The sequence below is a fragment of the Chinchilla lanigera genome, unplaced genomic scaffold (assembly GCF_000276665.1).
Source record: "Chinchilla lanigera isolate Chin_1 unplaced genomic scaffold, ChiLan1.0 scaffold00044, whole genome shotgun sequence".
NCBI classification, from domain to species: Eukaryota; Metazoa; Chordata; class Mammalia; order Rodentia; family Chinchillidae; genus Chinchilla; species Chinchilla lanigera.
Genome location: NW_004955445.1, coordinates 2,166,549 through 2,185,501, shown reverse-complemented (window position 1 = coordinate 2,185,501; position 18,953 = coordinate 2,166,549). Strand labels below are relative to the sequence as shown.

Genomic DNA, 18,953 nt, shown 5'->3' with positions numbered 1-18,953 from the left:
TGAGTGACATAACTCATATGAACAACTGATCACTTGTTAGGGCTGGATAACACTTAGCTACTGTTGATAAACATGGACATTGCTATGCCCATTCTGGGACACATTATTAGGCCAGTGGTTCTCGGCCCTGGCTGCACCTAAGAATTATTGTGGACACATTTAAAAAATGCAGAAGCTCTCGCCCATGGTAGATGTTCAATAACCAGTTTCCGGGGCTTGATCTTCAGTGTTTGCCAATTTCCATGGTGTGCATGCTGCCATGGGGTGGGGGCAGGGGAGGAGAGATTTCAAACTGCCAAAGAGAAGAGTGTGAACTCCATGGAGTTGGGAAGAGAGGTACACAGCAGGACCTGGCCCCATGTTGTTCTTAGCCCACCTAAGGCACTGAATGGTTTCTATACCAGAAGCTGCAGTCCACCATTCTTAGCCTATCTCATCAAAACCAGAGACATTACCCACCATGCATCTCTGTGGCCACTTTGACAGCCTGGCAAAGACAGTTTCTCTGCTCGTTCAATAGAACTTTCTTATTCACTGCAACATACGTGTAGTGCAGCTCAGCAAACTCATAAAGCAAGCCCACTTGTGGAAATGCCACCCAGCCAACAAACAGAGCACCACCAGCTCCCTCTAGCTCCCCAAACTCTTCAAACCCGCAGGCTAACTCGCTTGGCCACGTAGAGCCAGGAGGATCAATAGCTCTGGGCAGCGTCTGAAAGTCTGTACTTTGAATCTGTGACGCCCAGATATTTCTAGAAGCAGAGCAGAGCCAGTTTGGCCAGGAAAAAAGGAGAACTAGGAGCAGCTCACTTCCACTTGATGTGCACTGGAAGCCCTCGGGTTTCCACTGTTCCAAGGACAGCAGGACGGAATCGCCATCTCGGAAAGAGGCTCACACCACTGGCACTCCAAAGACCCTTCCTATAGATCCATTTAAAAAAATCAACTGTGGTCAGGCACACACCTGTAATCCCAGCATTCTGGGGGCAGGAGGGACGGCTAAGGCAAGAACATCATAAGTTTGAGCTCTGCCTGGGCAACTTAGTGAGACCCTGTCTCAAAATAAAAAGAGCTGAGGATATAGCTCAGTGGGACGACCCTGGGTCCAATCCCCAATACTGAAACAAAAAAGGTTGACTGTGACCCCACAGCAGGACAGAAATACAGGGGAGGAAGGAAGCTCACCTCACGGGCAGCCTGAAGACCCTTCCTACAGACTTCTATTTAAGAAGATCAATTGTGACTCTTAGTAATAGTTGGAAGAACTGGTGGGGTAAGGCAGGAGCATTGCTCCCCAGGAGGCAGAAGGGATGATGGAGTCCCTGAGGCTGGGGATCTGGCTGGGATCGGAACAGGTTGCCCTTGGATAGACTTGAGCAGGCGACCTGTGGACTACAACTTCTGGTATAGAAGCCATTAAGTGCCTCCTGAAGACAGCGCTCCCCTCGCCGCCCCCACCCCACAGCAGCACATCTCTCCTGGGACAGGGCAGCCTGCCTGGGAGAGAAGGACACAAAGCACCAACAGATCCTGATGCTTAGTGAACAAGAAGCTGGAAGGCGGGGTGCGGGTGGCAAGTGCTATAAAGGACAGGCTACTGGGAATCAAGAGCACTTGGGAGGTAACCCCAGGTTAAGGGGCAGGAAAAGATCCCGGGTCAATCCCTGCCATCTGCTGACTCATTCAGTCCAATGCCACCCTAGGAGGTAAGCACAATACTGCACTGGCAGAGCATGCACCTAGACACAAGAGGTGTGGAGTGGTCTGTTCAGGGTCAAGGAGCTGAATCGAACCACATTTCATCAAAACCAGAGACATTACCTGCATCTCTGTGGCCACTTTGACAGCCTGGCAAAGACAGTTTCTCTGCTCGTTCAATAGAACTTTCTAATACCAGGGCTGGGGATTTAGCTCAAGCAGCTCAGTGCCTGCCTGGCAAGTGCAATGATGTGAGTTCGATTCCCAGTACCGGAAAAAAAACAAAAAAACCCAGAACTGTCTAATTCCACCTCAACATGTGTGTAGTGCAGCTCAGCAAACTCATAAAGCAAACCCACCCATGGAAGTGCCACCCAGTCAACAAACAGAGCATTGCCAGCCCCTTCTAGTTCTTCAAACTCTTCAAACCCACAGGCTAACTCACTTGGCTTCTTTAACAGTGCTTTTGAAATCCATATTACTGTGAATAATCCTCAATCCACATTGCTAACATTACATAGCTTAATTATACACCAACTCACCTGTCCATGCTATAGTTCCCGGGCACTGGGGAACTGTCCAAATCAAGACCCTTAAAGCATTGCTACTCTGAAGACCCGGGACATGTCTGGGTGAGGACGGCATGCATACCACATGAAACTGGCATAGGCACTGGCAGCAGCCCACTGCACTTCTCCCAGAGGATGATGCCAGGAGATCTAGACAGTGTGAAGGAGGAGGGGTGGCAGAGAGCAGATCTGTCCTACAATTGTGATGGCACAGCCTATGACAACTCACAGCCTCTTCAGGGGCTTTGTCTAGGAGACAGGGAAGGGAAGCCCAAGAGGTGATGACAAGTCTTGGACAACACCCCTTTTCTCCAGCAAGCAGCCAGTGTGTGCACCTGTGACAATTAATCTTGACTGGTCAAATTCATGAATTAAGAAATACCTAGTAGATTAGTAAAGCACACTTCTGGGTATGTCTGGGTGGTTCCTGAAGGTATAAACTTGGCTACTATATATAGTCCCTAGCCCACTCCTCTCCAGCACCAGTCCCCTGCTCTGCTTTGTTCCACCACGCCCTTTTGCCATAAGGTTTTTGTCTTGGAGCCTGTTGACTATGTACTGAATCTCCTGAAACCGTGAGCTAAATTAAGTATTTCCTCCTTTAAATTATGGGTGTCTGCTACTGCATCTCAGCAATGGAAAACCTAATACAGAAAACTGGTACCAGAAGTGGTGTCACTGCTCCAACTATATCTGACCATGTAGTTTAGAAGCCTTTGTAAGTAGTTGATGAAGAGTTTGGAAAGGTATGGAAAAGCCAGCTAGAAAAGTCCCAGAATGCGATAAACAGAGCCTTATGGGTCAGAGCTCAGAAGATCAGGATGCTGATAGGAATATGGAGGGCGTAAAGGCAAGGCTCAGGAGGTGTCAGTTATAAGCAAGGATTCCATTGGCAGTTTGATTAGTGGCTTTATGTCTTACACTCTTGAAAAATATTTACCTGCATTTTGCCTATCTCCTGAGACTTTGCTGGAGACTGAAACTAAGGGAAGTAGACTAATTTGGTAGAGGAAATTTCAAAACAGCCCAACATTTAGGCTGTGGCATGGGTACTGCTGGCTGATTTTAGCCAGATTTACAGTGAGAATAGAGGGAAAAATGCAGAGTATAAAAAGTTGGAGAAAAACATGTTTTGGTTCGGAAGAAATCATGTATAGAGTTGGGGCCAAACAAAGTATGTCTGTTGAAGAGATTAGCACCATTTAAAAAACACCAAGTACTCTGTACAGGGGCAAGAAGAAAGATGCCTTTAGAACATCTCAGGAATCAGCAAGATCCCACCTATGGCAGTCGCAAGGGTGTAAAAGTATCAACAGTTCATTTAAGATGACAGTACCGAGTACCCCTGCTCAAAAAGAAGCTCCTAGAGAACTGGTTTCCAAGAATTCATTTTACTGTGCTCAATCATCCATGCACTCAGAAGTTGCTGCAGCCATAGTCCAAGGGAGCACAGTACCGCTTTTCTGACAGAAGACCTTGGCATCATCCACATGACGCTGGTTATACTAGCATGCAGAATGCAAGCGTTGTGAGGTCAGGGAGCTGTCCATACATACTTCAAAGGAAGGCCTGGAGGCCAGGTAAGAAGCCCCTGAAAAGGCAGTCCATGAAACCGTGAGAATGAAGCCAAAGGCATAGTGGGGACCCCAGCAAGACAGAGATGCCAGGAATGTGGATGTCAGCTGAGGGAAGCTGGAAGGACATGTGAGTGAAACGAGCAAAGCCACAAGTGTAGAGCCACCCATGCCTTTGAAACACATTTTACCATCTCCCCCAGGTACCGGACATGATACAGGGTTTAATGTTTACCCTGCTGGGTTTTGGTCTTGCTTTGATCTGATTATTTTCTATCCCTCATTCCTTCTTTTTAGAATGGAGATGTTTTACCCCTTGTCATTGTATCTTGGAATTTTGTAATCTGTTTTTGATTTTTACAAAGATTAACAGCTAAGAGTTTGCCTTGAGTCTCAGAAGAGACCTGGATTTGGACTTTTGAAAAATGCTAAAATTGCTGAAGCTTTGTTGTTCCCAGCTGTATGATAGCTGTATTATGTTAGGAGGAATTATGAACTTGCTATTATCCTTATTTGGAGATTAAGTATGGTTGAAGATGTGTTTGGATGAGAAGTTGACAAGAGGTGGACTGTTAACCCTAATGCACCAACTTCATTAGATTAAGAAACTGATACTAGGTTAATAAAGCACACTTTTGGGTCTGTCTGAATGGGTCATAAAGAAAATCCAACTTGAAAAAACCTGTACAGACCGAGAGCGAGTCACAGGTCATGTTCCACCATGGAACATGGGGGTCGCTTCAGCCTAAGCATTGCTCTAGCCCAGACAACATACAGTGCTTATGTGAGTGTGTTAAATATTTGTCACTGTGCTTTCTGGGGGCTTTATTTGCATAAAATATAACCATACCTCCAAAGAAAGTTAGTGATACCAGCAGTAAAGCCCAGAGGGAAACTGTGAGAACTATGATAGAGTTAAAGAGAGAAGTCATGGTGAAATGTGCTGAAGTCCTGGAAAAATGAATCTGTAAGTGTAATATTTTGGGCCTCAGAATCAATTATTTGGTTTTCCATTATTTCTTATTGGAAAAATATGTTCAGCTCTTGAACATTTTGGTGTTCACATACAAATTTGTAATGAATTGAGTTCAACAACCAAGATATCACTGTATTTGAGACTGTACAAGCAAATGACCCTACATACAGACAGTCCTCCAAGCAGATGGCCCTATATGTAGTGACCCCTGTATGCAAATGACTCTGTATGCAAATGATCCTGTATGCAAATGACCCCACATGCAAATGCTCCCCCCTGCATACAAATGGCACTACATACAAATAATATCCTACATGAAAATGGCTTCATCTCCTGCCAGGACGCCTCCTCTAAACTCAGTGCTTGTGCATCCAGTCACCTTCTTGACATCTCCCACAATCCTGGGTCTCCAAAGCAATTCCAAGTCAATTCCCAAAACCACACATGAATTACCCGCAGCAAACCTGGTTCTTGCCTCACACCTTTTTGCCCTTCTGCGCAGCCCTTCATCCTTTGTTCTGCTCAAGCCGCAGTCCCTGGAGACATCCTAGATGCTCCCTCCTCCCTGTCCCAGATTTCAACCTTCACACCAAGTTCCATCCACTTTACCCCTTCAGTCCAGCAGTCCCTGGAGACATCCTAGATGCTCCCTCCTCCCTGTCCCAGATTTCAACCTTCACACCAAGTTCCATCCACTTTACCCCTTCAGTCCACACGGTCCTCTCCGCTCCATGGAGTCAAGTCTCAGTGCCTCTGCCCGGGGAAGGCAAGGGCTGACGTGGAAGCCTCCCCCTGACGCTCCCGTGAGGAGGTTCACAGGGCGCTGCGGAGCGTCAGCGCAGCACTACACAGACTCATCTCTCCCGCTGCTGACAGCACACAATGTCCCTTCTGACCACCTTGCTGCTCTGCCCCACCCCCAGCAGAGGAGGGCAGCCGGAGAGCCCTGGAGGTGGGCAATGCTTCTGCGCTCGATCGGCAGGCCCGCCCTGAACAGAACAGCTCCAGTGGCAAAGGCAGCTGTCAACCAGACTAGTTTACAAACAAGAGTAACTTAAAAAAAAAAAACAACCCAAGTGCACTAAAGCAGGCTTCCTCTGCGATGCATCCCCCACCGAGCATTTAGCCACCCCCTGATGGAACCAGGGAGGCAGAAATGACCCCCGTTTTATAGACGAGGTATCCAGGCGCAGGGCGGTCAGACTATTTGTTCAAGGTCACGGATGTGTGTGACTTTGGCCAAGTCACTTAAGCTGTGTATGCCTCCCCTTCCTCCAAGGGTAGCAGGAGTGGACCTCAAATCACAAGACTGGGCGCTTACAACCGTGCTTGGCAAATGGAAACAATTTGTGTTTGCCACTGTCTCGGGACGTCCAAAACGATGAGCCAGGGCACTGACAACCGGTGCAGAAGAAGCAAGGTGGGCACACAGGCACTGACAGTGCTTATCGTACGTCTACTGGCAGAAGAAAAAAAGAATTGGAATAGACCAAATAGCACAGGGCTGTTTGCGTGAGCATGACGTAAGTGCAGGTACACTCATTAAAGTTACATCAAATGAAGAAAGAAAACACGGACACTGATATAATCGCAAAGATGGTCTTTTGCAACAGTGCTGTGTAACTTTTTAAAGGATGAGATATACTGTCTCCTACTTGTTAACACAGCTAGCGGGATTATAAAGTTTCTTTGTAAAATAAAGAAACAGACAAAGCGGCCAATTAAATTTCTCGCAAGCGTCTGTGGGTCCTTTGGGACGGCTTTCTGAGTGACTTTTCTTCAGTAGTTTCTTGGAGACCAGGAGAAGCACGAACTATGTCATTCTGTTCTCCCTGCAACCTTTATCATTGAACGTTCTCAAAATACTTTCACAAGGATTATCAAAGAACAGTCATGACAAGTTCACCCCTGCATGGCTTTAAAAAAGGACAGACACCAATTCGAAAGCCAAACCCAATTTCAAAACACATCTTCCCGAGGCTTTGCTTTTGTAACAGAAGCCATCCACAGAGTGCACTCTCTGCAGTTTGAACTCAGGTACCAGGATGACTCCATTGGCATCTCTAAAGAGATCAATGTAGCACACACTGTACTTGCAGGGAGAAAATACGGCTTTACTCTTTCTCTGTAGGTTACTGAGCCGATTACCCAGGGCTGGAGCTGGTATCTGTCTGACCTCATAGAGAAAACCCTCCTGCAGAGCCCGGAACCCCAGGACTGGCCTTTTCTCTCACCACCTTTCTGTGCCCGGGTACGAGCATACAAGCACTTCCAAAGGTTAAAAGGACCCAAATCCGGGAGATCAAAGGTAAGTTCAAAGGAAATGGATTCTGGAAGACACTAGCCTGACAGCCGCTGCCCCTTGATTATTCCCAAAGCCAACTGCAGCGTCCTCCTTTTACAAAACTCTGCAACCATGGCTCCCAACCCTGGGAAAGGAAGTTCTGGGCTGGAATTTGCCAAAGAGACAGAGGCAGGAAGGAGCAGGCAGGCTGCTGTCTATCTAGGCAGCACTCTCATCAACCTCGGGGAAGACCTCCATCCTAACCAGCATCACCAGGAGCACCTCCTCTCCCTCAGCTTCTGGGTTTCTCTTCCCACCTGAAGTTCCAAGAGATGTTCAGGTAACCCCCTCACCAAATTAAGAGTCCTCTGAACAACAGGTTCAAAATAAACAAGCCCACTGGCAGCTTGCTCTGTAGACTTGGAAAGGGGAGCACGGGCTGAAGGGAAACTTAAGTGTAAGCATGCAGGCCACACTTTACAGAGCTCTGTGAAACACCCTAAAAATTAGGAGTGTGAACCCCAAGATAAAGTTACTTCTGAGTGTAACGAACAATGCACAAAGATGAGTGAACATACTGAATTCTCACAAATGTGAGAAACCAGATATAAAAGACTCTTCTCCTTATTCCTGGGGTCACTGCTTGCTTCTCAGAGGTCGCATGCTGGTGGCACGTCCTTCTGGAGGGTCCTATGGGAGCCCTCCCAGGACAGTCCTGGGGTCCCCAGAAGGCCACTATCTAGTTCCATGACACCCACCCCGGTTCGGGAGGGAACAAGCCCTGAGCTGGACCCAACACGGGGCCTCTTTTCTCTCTCCTGGCAGCTGGCAGGAAAGAGCTCCTGGTTGCTTCCTCGGCCTCAAACTCTAGGGGTGTCACCCCACAGCCCGGCAGCCGCTCTCCCCGCCCAGGCAGAGAAAGCTAGTCCGGGAGAGAGAAGTCCACCGGCGAGGCAGGATGAGGGGAAGCCTGCCTGCTGGTCTCCAGGTCAAGTGCTCTCCACCCTTCCCAAAGCTCGGGGGGCGGGGGGCTGCGCCCACAGTCCGGGGGCTGAGCTGAGCTCCTTCACACGCGTCCTGTCTGAGCTAATTGTGAGGTGCTGCCCTCTGCAATGACAGCAGCTCTGAGCAAAGCAAACACGAGCCGATTACGCACGCTCCCGGGAAGGTAAGGGGCGGGACACGCAGGCAGGTCGCTGTGTTCACCTCTAGGTGACCACTGGCCACGCGAACGGCTCTCTTTGGCTTATTTTCCAAATACGAGAAGACATCGCCCGACAAGCTCAGGAGCAGCAGGGTAGCAGCGGTCTGCATCCTGTACCCCCGTGCATAGCAGAGCTTCCTAAATCCGCTGGACTCAAAGACGACAGCCTCTCCCAGCGCTCTTCCCTCCCACCCAGCACTCAGCCACCATTCCAGGTCCCGGCAGAGAAACGGCTGCACCCTCACCCCCGGGGTGGACAAGACAAGAGGGCAATGGCAGGGCCCCTCCTCCTGGGGAGAGCACCGGGGCAACCTCCACTCAAACTCCAGCCTTGGAAGAGACGGAAGTCGAGCTGGTCCCAGAGCCGCTCCGAATGCCCGGGAGGCAGCGGTGCCCTGGGGAGATAACCAGGGCAGTGTGGGGGGATGTGAGCACCAGCCACTGACAGGAAGGCGTGGCACCCTGGGGATGCGGTGGACAGTGCCGCCCCATGAGCTGGCTGACAGTGGGTGCTATGACTGTGTTCTGGGCAAAGTTATGCAGGAAAGAGCTTAGCCTGGTGGTGCATGTCTGCAATCTCAGCAGCCAGAAGGCTGAGGCAGGAAGATCTTCAGGCCGGCCTGGGTAATTTAGTGGTTCTGAGATCTGCCAGAACTACATAATGAGAATCTTCTCTTGAAAAATAAATAAACAACAAAGTTATGCTGGAAAAATGTTCATACAAGTGCAAGGCCCAGGAGTGGCACTCGGGGGCTACAGGCGAGATTCCGAGCTATGGGACCATGTTATGGTTTGTGTCTGCATGTCCCCGCACATCCTCATGCAGTCATGGGGTAGGCTTCTAGATTTATGATTGATCCATGGTCCAGTGATAGGATTATGGGTGTGAGTGCCACACCCGCCCTGGGGTTGGTAGTTTGCATACAGTGTAAGGGAGGGAAAGAGGCTGCTTGCCTCCGCTTCCTGCTTTTTGCTCTTGTTGCTTTTGCTGTTTTCCACTGCCATGAACGTTTGCCCTTGTCATGTGTCACTCTGCCTCGGAGCCAGCCGAGTATGGACCGAAACCTCCACAAACTGTGAGCTAAATAAACCTTTCCTCCCTTAATTTTGGGCATGGGGTATTTTTGCCTCAGCAACAAGAAAAAAAGTAACCAAGACAGACCATAAGGAGGGCAGGCAGGGCCGGAGGACAGGCAGGGTACAGTGACCCAGCAGTGGCTGTTCTGGTGAAGGGGACGGGACAGCATTCTCTGGATGGGGCACAGGACCTCCGAAAGGTCTCACGGGGACAATCACGCGGCAGAGAGCCCTGCAGAGCAGACTGGGGCCAGCGGCACAGGGCAGCAGCTGTCCGCACCACGGCCCCAGTAGCCCATGCAGTGCCACCCTCCCTTCCGCTCGGGCAGCGGAGAACGGGTGGTAAACAAGTGAGTCGCCCAGCAGCTTCTTCCAAAACTTACTGGTTTTCACCGAAAAAAAAAAAAAAAAAAAGCCAGTTAACCTTCCAGACCACGTGTGGTCCTCTTGCTAACCCCAAAGTGCCACCGAGCTGTGAGACAGGAAGGAGGACTTTACGAGCAAAGGGTTGCTTTCCAGGCAAAAACCGCAAGTGTACCGTCGGAAGCCTGTGCTCCCAGCTGTGAGCTCAGACCTGTCCAAAGGTCCTGCGGCTTCTGCTGAGGCTGGGAACAGACCCCTCTAGTGGAGACAGAACCTTCTGATGGGGGCAGATCCCTCTAAGGGGGACACAGTCCAAACAACCAGCAGCAGCCGAAATCCACACCATAACCCACAGCTAGGACTGAGTTCTCAGAACCATGGCTACTTGGGGTCCCACAGCTCAAGACCTTCCCTAACCGGAAACTACGGCTTGTCTGGAAGGTTCGGCGGGGCGGGCGCAGCTGAGAAGCGATTTATGGCTGCAGCCCTGGGGGTGCGAGGTCAGTGGTGGCTCTCTGTGCATGTGAGGAGCGAGATGAGGGAGCAGGAGAGAGCTGCCAGAGGCACACAGCGGGATGGGACTCTGGAAGCCAGGACTGCGCAGGAAACTGCGTTCCTTCGAGCACTGAGAGAGGCCATGCCTGGAGAGGCCTCTCACTTCCCCTCACTTCCGCTCACTTCCTCTCCCTCCCCTCACTTCTGCTGCACAGCTCCCAGGGAGAGGACAGTTGCCCTGCAGGGGTCTCAGGGAAGGCTGAGCACTCCTGGCTCCACATGGCCTCCAAGCTGAGCAGAGAAGCGCGTCCTGGCCTCCCCGGGCTGAATGAAGACGCGCAGGGGGCTGATACCCACCCGCCCCACACATCTTCCTCCACACAGCCCAAGCCAGTAACAGCCAGCACAACAGGAAACGCACCATCCTCGGCTGACCTGTGACCCCACCACTCTGGGAGGCTGAAGCAGGACGACTCCAAGTTCTAACTCAGACTGGACACCTGAGCAAATCTGTGAGATCCTGTCTCGAAATGCAACATACAAAGAGGGGTGGGGATGTGGCTCAGTGTGAAGGCTCTGGTTTCAATCCCACACTGCAAAAAAAATGAAGCCCCATTCTAGCCATTTTTAAGAGTACAGAGCATGACACACTCGTATTGTGCAATGTCTGAGACCTTTCATCTGGCAAACTGTACATTTTTCCCATTCACAGGTTCCCGCCAGCTTGACCCCCATGGGACTGTCCCACGCCACCCAATGGGACGTTCGTGTGTGCACCACTGGGGCCTCAGAGATATACGGGTTATGGCCTTGTCGGGAATGTGTTAAACCTACCCTCCCCTCCTCCTCCCAGCCTCTGTCTACCACCATTCCACTCCTGTCGTGAACCCGGCCACTCCCATCCATGGAGTAGAGCAGTGTCTCCTCGTGACTGACTTGTTTCATCTAGAATAACGTCCTCATGGCTCATCCATGTTGGGGCAGGTGTCGGAACTTCCTGCCTTTTGACGGCTGAATACTACTCCATTGTATGGACAGACCACATTCTGTTTATCCCATCACCCACCCACAGATTTTGGGTTGCTTCTACATTTTAGCTGTTGCGGGTAATACTGCTACAACACGAGAGTAGGGAAGTCTCTTTCCATTCTTTTCAGTACACACCAAGAGGTGGAGTGGCTGGATCACACAGGAATCTTGAATATCTGGAGAAGCTGCTCTCTTTACATTGATACCCCGATTTCCCCACATCCTCGTCAGCTCGCTCCTTCCCGTGCTGTCCTGGCTGATTTGAGCGGCCAGCTTAGGGGTGTGAGGAGGACAAAAGCCCTCTCCATGACCGCACGTCACCTCCCCGGTGCTGCACGCACATCATCTCGATGGATCCTTGCAAAAGCGGCGCTCAGAGGCAGGCACAGGTGTCACACCCATTTTATGGATGAGGACTCCGAGGACCACAGCGGACCTGAAGCCCCGAGGTCAGGGCTCCTCACCACCCTTCCGCGGGTCCCCCTGGGGGCCGCACAGACACCGGGCGGGGTGGCCTTCTGGTGTCCACAGTGCGCAGCTGGAACCATGATATCCTTACGCTCAGAGAGGAGCAAAGGTTCAGGGGCCGGGCGGAAGAGGACGCCGCAAGGAGCCTGGTAATCTCCAGAGTGTGGCCGGTTGTTTGCCTGAAAAGACCCAGACAGGAGCAGAGCCGGAAGAACAAATCGGCTGCAAGTGTCTGTCTGTCTGTCTGTCTGTCTGTCTGTCCATCCTTCCACCGCATCCTGGGCCGCCTGCGCCCAGCGTCCACCTCCTCAGCTCCAGAACAGGGCCCGGGGCCTCTGGGTCCTGACCTCAGCCCAGCTAAGGGAATGACAGAACCCGGCGAGGAATTCAGCTAAAACGGGTTCGCAGCCTCTCTCCTCGCAGCCTCTCTTCCCACAGCCTCGCCCCTGGAGCAGTATCTGGAGACACCTGTGGTCGTCACAGCTGGTGCCGGGATACTCCCGGACCCGCTCTGCTGGACTCTGCTCAACTTCCGGCAATGCTCAGGATGGCTCCACCACAAAGAAAGACCCTGCTGGGCCTGGGCGCCTGGGGGCCTGGCTACTTGGAGGCTGTGGCAGGCCGGGATCCCCTGAGCTCAGGCTTTAAGTGCGAGAACGCTGAGCCACCAGACTCAGGAGGTCGAAGAGCCTGGCTGCAGCCCCAGAGGGGCATCAGCTGCAGGGAGTGACCCCAGCCCGCCAGCTCCTGCATCTCCCGCAGTAAGGGACAGAGCAGCCACAGTGTTCTGAAGTCCCTTCTCCTCTAGAGGGTCGAGAAATCCTGCAATTCTGACCCGTGCACGGCTCAGCCCGGTGCCTCTGGACACGTGAGCCCTGCCCCCGCATTGTCCCACGCCAGCCTGAAGCCGGGTGGCTGCGGAGCACCGGAGTCGCTGCTGTGTGGCTGGGAAACAGAACGCTTCGTATGGCTTCACGGGAATTCCCGTAAATCTAAACATGCGCCGGTGGCCTTCACGCTGCTCAGCTATACCGGATGGTCTCCTTTAAAAGCATGTTCCCACCAGGCATGGTGGTGCACACCTGTAACCCCAGCACTTTGGGAAGCTGAGGCAGGAGGATCGTGGCTTTGAGCCCAGCTCAGGCAGCCTAGCAAGACCCTGTCTCAAGAAGAAAAAATAAAAAAGGGCTGGGGGTACAGCTCAGTGTAGAGGGTGTGTGTTCAATTCCCAAGACTGAAAAAAAAAAAAAAAAGAAAGAAAAGAAATAGCTTTCAGTGTGTGAAATCCTACAGCAGCAGCGAGAATTTCATTCTAGACCTGTGACTGAGGCCCTAGACAGACCCGGGTGGCCGGGGACTCCCCAGCACATGGTGAATGACAGGGCGCAGGAGCCTCATCGGAAGTCCCAGGTCAGCAAGGCAGGGGCTCTGCTCTGCCTACCTGGGTCCCCTTCCCCACGCTCGGCCGTCTCGGGGAGCAGGCTCGGCCCAGGCCGCCCTCCCCAGCCCAGAGGCTAACCTGCGCCGTGTCCGTGCCAGGCGGGCCCCGCTCTCCCCGAGATACCCCATGGCACTGTGATCGAGCCGAGCCCTGCACAGCTGGGCGAGCACCCTCCCGCTGCACCCACCCAGGCCCCTCTTCCAGAGGTCACCTCCAGAGGGACGGGAAGAGCGGAGGACCGGGACACCAGCGTCCCCACCACAAGGCCAGACCGGTAGCGTCTCTGCCACTCCCAGGGACGGGCGGACGGGACCCTCCCTCCTCCTATGTCGAATGCTTGGCGTGAATCTCAAGGCTGGCTGCGCTGGGTGTGGGGGAGCCACAGGAGGCAGGACTACGGGCCCTGCTACTCCAGAGGTCTGGGGCACAGCACGCACACCCGCTCCGGGGCTGGGGCCCCCCCGAGAGCCCCTGGGACAGTGAAGGGGCGAGGAGCCCACGGCACATTCAAAGTCTCGAAGGCGTCAGCGTCGTATCTCGCTGCCCGCCGCTCACCGGCCTCGAGCCCGTGCCTGCCGGCCCCGCGGCGACCCCAGCCTCTGCTGAGCTCACTCCGCTTCCCAAGCAGCAGGCTGAGCGGCGGCCTGGGGCCTGGTGTCCGGACCAGCGCAGGCTCCATGGCCCTCCGCAGGGACTCAGCACCAGTCAGCTCACCTCTCAGAGGCTCAACTTCCACCTGTGAAACAGGGCCCTCCAGCAGCACCCCCGGCTGTCGTAAGAATTCAGGAGACAACCGGGTCTACAGAGCGGCTAGGTGGGGTGCCGGGTGCGGGGCACGGGGTGGACCCCCTTCCCAGGCAAGAGGGGCCACCAGACCCTCCCCAGAGCAGCCAGAGCCCTGGGCCAGCTGGGCAGGCGCAGCTGGTTTAAGGCGTTTTAGAAGAAAATCAAATCAGATGAGAATTTATAATCCTTCCTGAGGTCTGGGTTCCATCAACCTAAACTCATTAGGCTGAGAGGCGCAGGTGCAGGGAGAGGAGATGGCTCTGCGGCCTTCGCCCGGCTCCCACCTCCCCTTCAAAATAAGAGTCCCCCCTAAAGCCACGCTCTGCCCCTGGACCAAAGCACTGCTCGCAGAACGCTCACCTGCATTTCTGGAAATGGGGTGGTGCAGAGATAGGCGAGGCTGCCCTGGTGGCTGGGGAAGCAGTGGTCATTGCGCACCTGAAGGTCCCCAAGGGCCTCGCTCCTTCTAAGAAGCCAAACTCAATGCCCCGTCGGAAGCACCGGAACCGCTTTAGAACTGCGCCGCTGTGCTTCGAGCCTCTTCCGGCCTGAGGAGGAGAATCTGCGTTCAGACTGAAGCAGGGCGGCCACCTGAGTCACAAGGAGCCCCACGAAGCTCGACCCGGGTTCCTGCCCGGCGCTCACTCCTCCGCTCAAGACTGCACAGAGGGCTGCGGGCGCCAGGCAGCACAGGCAGGTGAGGATGGCCGATGGCCGGAGCAGGCTGCGTTCTCCGCGCCCGCGCGCTCTTGCCCCGCGCTCAGCAGCGATCCCCTCCATGTGACAAGCCCGGGCTTCCCGCCCCTCTCTGCCGACACAGCGTCCCCGTGCCCCGAGGTGGGAGGCCGCGTGAGGACACCGGCTTCGAGAAATCACCAAGACACGCGGTCAGACCCGGAGTCCAGCCCTTGAGAGCGACAGGAGCCCCCCCACGTCACCCAAGGGTGCCCGGGGCGCCCCTTCCGCCCTGATCGAGCTGGGAGCCGGGTGCAGGTCAGGATGGAGGCCCAAGCACCCCAAGACGGCCCCCCACCTCTCCTGCATGCTCCTGGGGTATGAACCCAGGTTGCAGGTCACAGCCCCAAGTGAACCCGGGGCTACGCAAACTCAGCGACAATCAGTAGAAAGGACAGAGGGTGCCTGGCACGGAAGGGATCCTCAGCAGATGTCAGCCACTCAGATTATTATTATAATGACTAACAGAGCTATAAACAGACAGGAGACACACCCCTGCACCCCCGCCCAGCCACAGGGGACCAGCCGCTGCTGTTTACGCCGCATCATCTACCTTCTGGACCGACTGATTCATGCAGACACATGACTCGGGCCGCCCAGGAAGCTCGCCCCCAAAGTTTGGTTGAATACAGCAGCTCAACTGTGTCCTCAAGAACTCAAGTCTCTCGTGTCATTTTTGCCATGACATCTACTGGACTCTTAATTCATAGGTTTTTTTTTTTTGCCCTGTGGTCACAAAATGGCTGTCATGGCTCCAAGCATCACATCTTCCTCGAATCATACTCAAGGCAAGAACAGGGGGAAGAGGACACAGAGCTCTATTTGCCCAGCTATCACTCCTAAGGAAGCAAAGCATTTTTCAGAGCTACCTTCTGCTAGCCCATTCTGCCACCCTTGGGTTTGCTCTTGTCTGCTGGTTTCTGCCTGCAAGGGAAGCTGGGAAGGCAGGGAAGCGGCGGTCTCCTCTGGGGCAGGGGGCAGAGGAATGAGTGTGGCAGGTAGGAGGGGCTGCTCAGAGACAGACCAGCCCCTGAGACCCTTTTCTTGCTGTCCCGCTGGCCCTTTCTGAAGGCCCCGATTCCTTCGCCACCACTGAATCCACCTGGAAGAGCTTCTCATCCGCTCCAGAGACTCCTGATCAATACGCTTTTCTCCTGCTGCCAGACACAACCCTTGAAAACACCTCCACCTCCACCTCCTCCCAGCCCACCCCCATGTGGTACTGGAGGGCAAACCCAGGGCCTTCTCCGTGAGCTATGTCCTCAGGCATTTCTATTTTTTTATTTTGAGACAAGGCTAAGTTGCCCAAGCTGGGCTCAAACTTGAGATCTTCCTGCCTTAGCCTCCCAGAGTGCTGAAATGATGAGCGTGCTCCATCAGGCCCGGCCCAGGTGATCTCGTCCGACCATGAGCACAGGTAAACATGCATACTCTGTCCCATCCACCGGCCCCGGGACAAGCAGAAGCCCCGAGACTGAGCTGGCCTCCAGCCGCAGCCCACAGGTGTGGACTCCCATTCTTAGACCCACTGGTGTGGTGATGTGTGTGTCTCCCCCGCCCCCGGCGGAGACAGCAGCCACCTGCCCCACAAACTGTACTCACACCAAGCTCAGCTCGGCCTCGAGAACCTCAGGAGCTCCTCCCCGTCTCAGGAGAACAAAAGGGCTCCTGAGAAAGCTTCTTTTCATCAAACAACTGGCGCTGGGCTGGGGTCCCTGACCGTCTCTGGAGAGTGAGCTCAGGTCAAACCCACTTTTTGGCCGAGGTGACAGAGAAACGCAAACCTCTCCGCGGGTCTGGGTGACGGGGCATCGCCGGCCAACCAACAGGAAGCGGCCTCCTGCGCGGGCCACTGCGTCACCACGGTCTGGGGCCACGGAAAGCAGCGGGGCTTGCACGAAGTGAGATCAAAAGCTCGGTGGATGTTTAAATTTTTGAAGGCTATTTGTCACAGTAAAAGACACATGGCCATGAATCTCCCTCCGAGCCCTCCTCTCACTTTAAACACGTGGGTCCCACCATTCTCGCCGCTTCCCGAAGCGATGCTGGGGTCCCCGTTCAGAATCAGCTCAAAATGTTCACGTGTCCTGGGCACTGTGACTCGGAGCGGGAGAACATGGCCGTGAAAAGGCGGACGAGGACTTGGTCCTGTCGATGCTGGCCTTTCCACTGGTGGCTCGCAGTGAGATGCCGTTGATGAGATTTCCGGCCACACCTTGTAAACCCTCACGAAGGAGGACTCCAGAGCTGCTTCGGAAAGTGGCAAGAACAATGGGAGGTGTATACAAAAAAAAAAAAAAAAAAAAAAAAGGGAGCAATGCCGGGCATGGTGGTGCATGCCTGTAATGCCAGCACTCGGGAGGCTGAGGCAGGGGGATCATTGCGAGTTCAAGGCCAGCCGGGGCTACAAAGTGAGTTCAAGGCCGGCCTGAACTGCATAGAGAAACCCTATGACCAAAAAAAGACCAAAAAAAAAAAAAAAAAAAAGTGAGAGCAAGTACCGTGAAGAGAATCCTCAGCAATTACTCTTACTATAGTAGTCGTTTAAATTTAAACATGCACTGTGTGTTTAGATCACACCTCATATTTGTCTGTCCATATAAGGAGACAAATCACAAGTGTACACGCTGTCCTAAATCCAACCATATGTACGGAAACAACAAAGAGGAAGTGGAAATGAAATCATTCCAATGCGGCTACCCAACAGCCACCTCCAACCTACTTCCCCCTCACCCTTTCCCACCGTGTTGGCTAGAGGCCAGCTGCTTCCCTTGCCATCCTCCCCTGGAGCAAGACTCGCCCTTATGATCCAGTTTGGCCCATAAGACTTCAAGAGAAGTCCTCTACGGAGCTTCAGACAAACCAAGCAACAGACAAGCAAGAAGAGCTCTTTGGGCCCTTCCTTCTTCTCCTGCCTTGAATACAAGATTGTATAAGGATGCAACGTCTGGGGCTGCAGCAGCCATCTTATAAACACGAGTCATAGGCATGAAGAATTTGAGAATGGGAGAAAGGGATAAAAAGCTCACAGGTACCTGGTACGGTATCACTGATCTGAAGACATGCTCTTATGGGCCACCATGGAGGCTTTTGTGCTGAAGCCACTCTAGGTAGGTGGTCTGTAACCTTCAGCCAAGCAAGATCCTAAATGAAACATCAGCCCTCTCTGCAGAAGCAGCAGCAGGCACCTCGATGTCTAGACCTCCTAGCACCCCCTGCCCCAGAGGCTGCTTCTGTATTTTGCTACCACATAGACCCTAACGCTGGGCCGATCACTTCACCTCGTATGCAACAGAAGAAAGAGCCACTCGGCACAGCGGGGCAGCTGGACCTTCTGACAAGCAGGACAAGAATGGCAGCCCCCACGGCACGTCCAGGGCGAGCTCTCTCTGCCAGCCTCTGTCCTCCCCGGGGTCCATCCGTGTGTCAGTACTGAGGGTCCACGGCCACCGCCACGTTCCAGGGGCGCTGGCAGCAGCTGCAGGGGCAAAGTCAGGCCAAAGCCAGGGAAGGGACGTCGCTGACCCCTGACCTCGGAGGCACAGTCACTTGCTGTCCCCAGAGCCAGGCAAGCGACCTGGCCTCCCTCATCCCTTTTCCTCCCACGTAAACCTACATGGGGAGCCGCTCCCCGCATGAACGGCAGGCGTGGCGTGCCCTCACCCGACTGCAGCTGCGCACGTCGGAGGATGCGGGCGACACGAGCACTGACTTCAGCGATGCTCCGAGAAGCGAAAGGGAAGATAGTGCGATTCTACTGTGAAGTTCGCGGTGGTGTTTTTCAAGCACAGGCTGCCACCCATGTCCTATACTGGCCAGGTCGCGCGGTGTCTCCTTAAGACCCTGCACTAATATCCAGATCTTTTTTTTTTTTTTTTTTTTTTTTTTGGTTTTTCTCCGATACCGGGAACCGAACTCACGACCTTGCGCTTGCCAGGCAGGCGCTTTTGCCGCTGAGCTAAATCCCCAGCCCTAATATCCAGATCTTAATCAGCAAGAGGTGACTTTCTAGTACAACAGGATCTGTCATGATAAAACCGCTTCCGGCACAGCCAGGGAGGTGTGGTCACACCCTTGACCCACATCCCCTAATGACCGGGCGCACACACCACCTGCCTCGGCAAGCCAGCCGGCACAGGACTGCCGGGGACACCAGCGAGCTGCACCAGGCTCCTAGGCGGCAGCGGCCCAAGAGTTAGCGACAGCACTGTCCGTGTCACCGGGCGGGGAGGCCAGCTCTCCACAGCACCTGGG

The 18,953-nt window shown here is 53.6% G+C and overlaps 1 protein-coding gene across 1 annotated transcript in view; it reads right to left on the bottom strand.

Moving 5' to 3' along the window:
* Nucleotides 1-18,953, bottom strand: part of Bmp7 (bone morphogenetic protein 7) — an 81,538-nt gene that overhangs the window by 50,093 nt on the left and 12,492 nt on the right. The gene's annotated exons all lie outside the window — the stretch shown is intronic.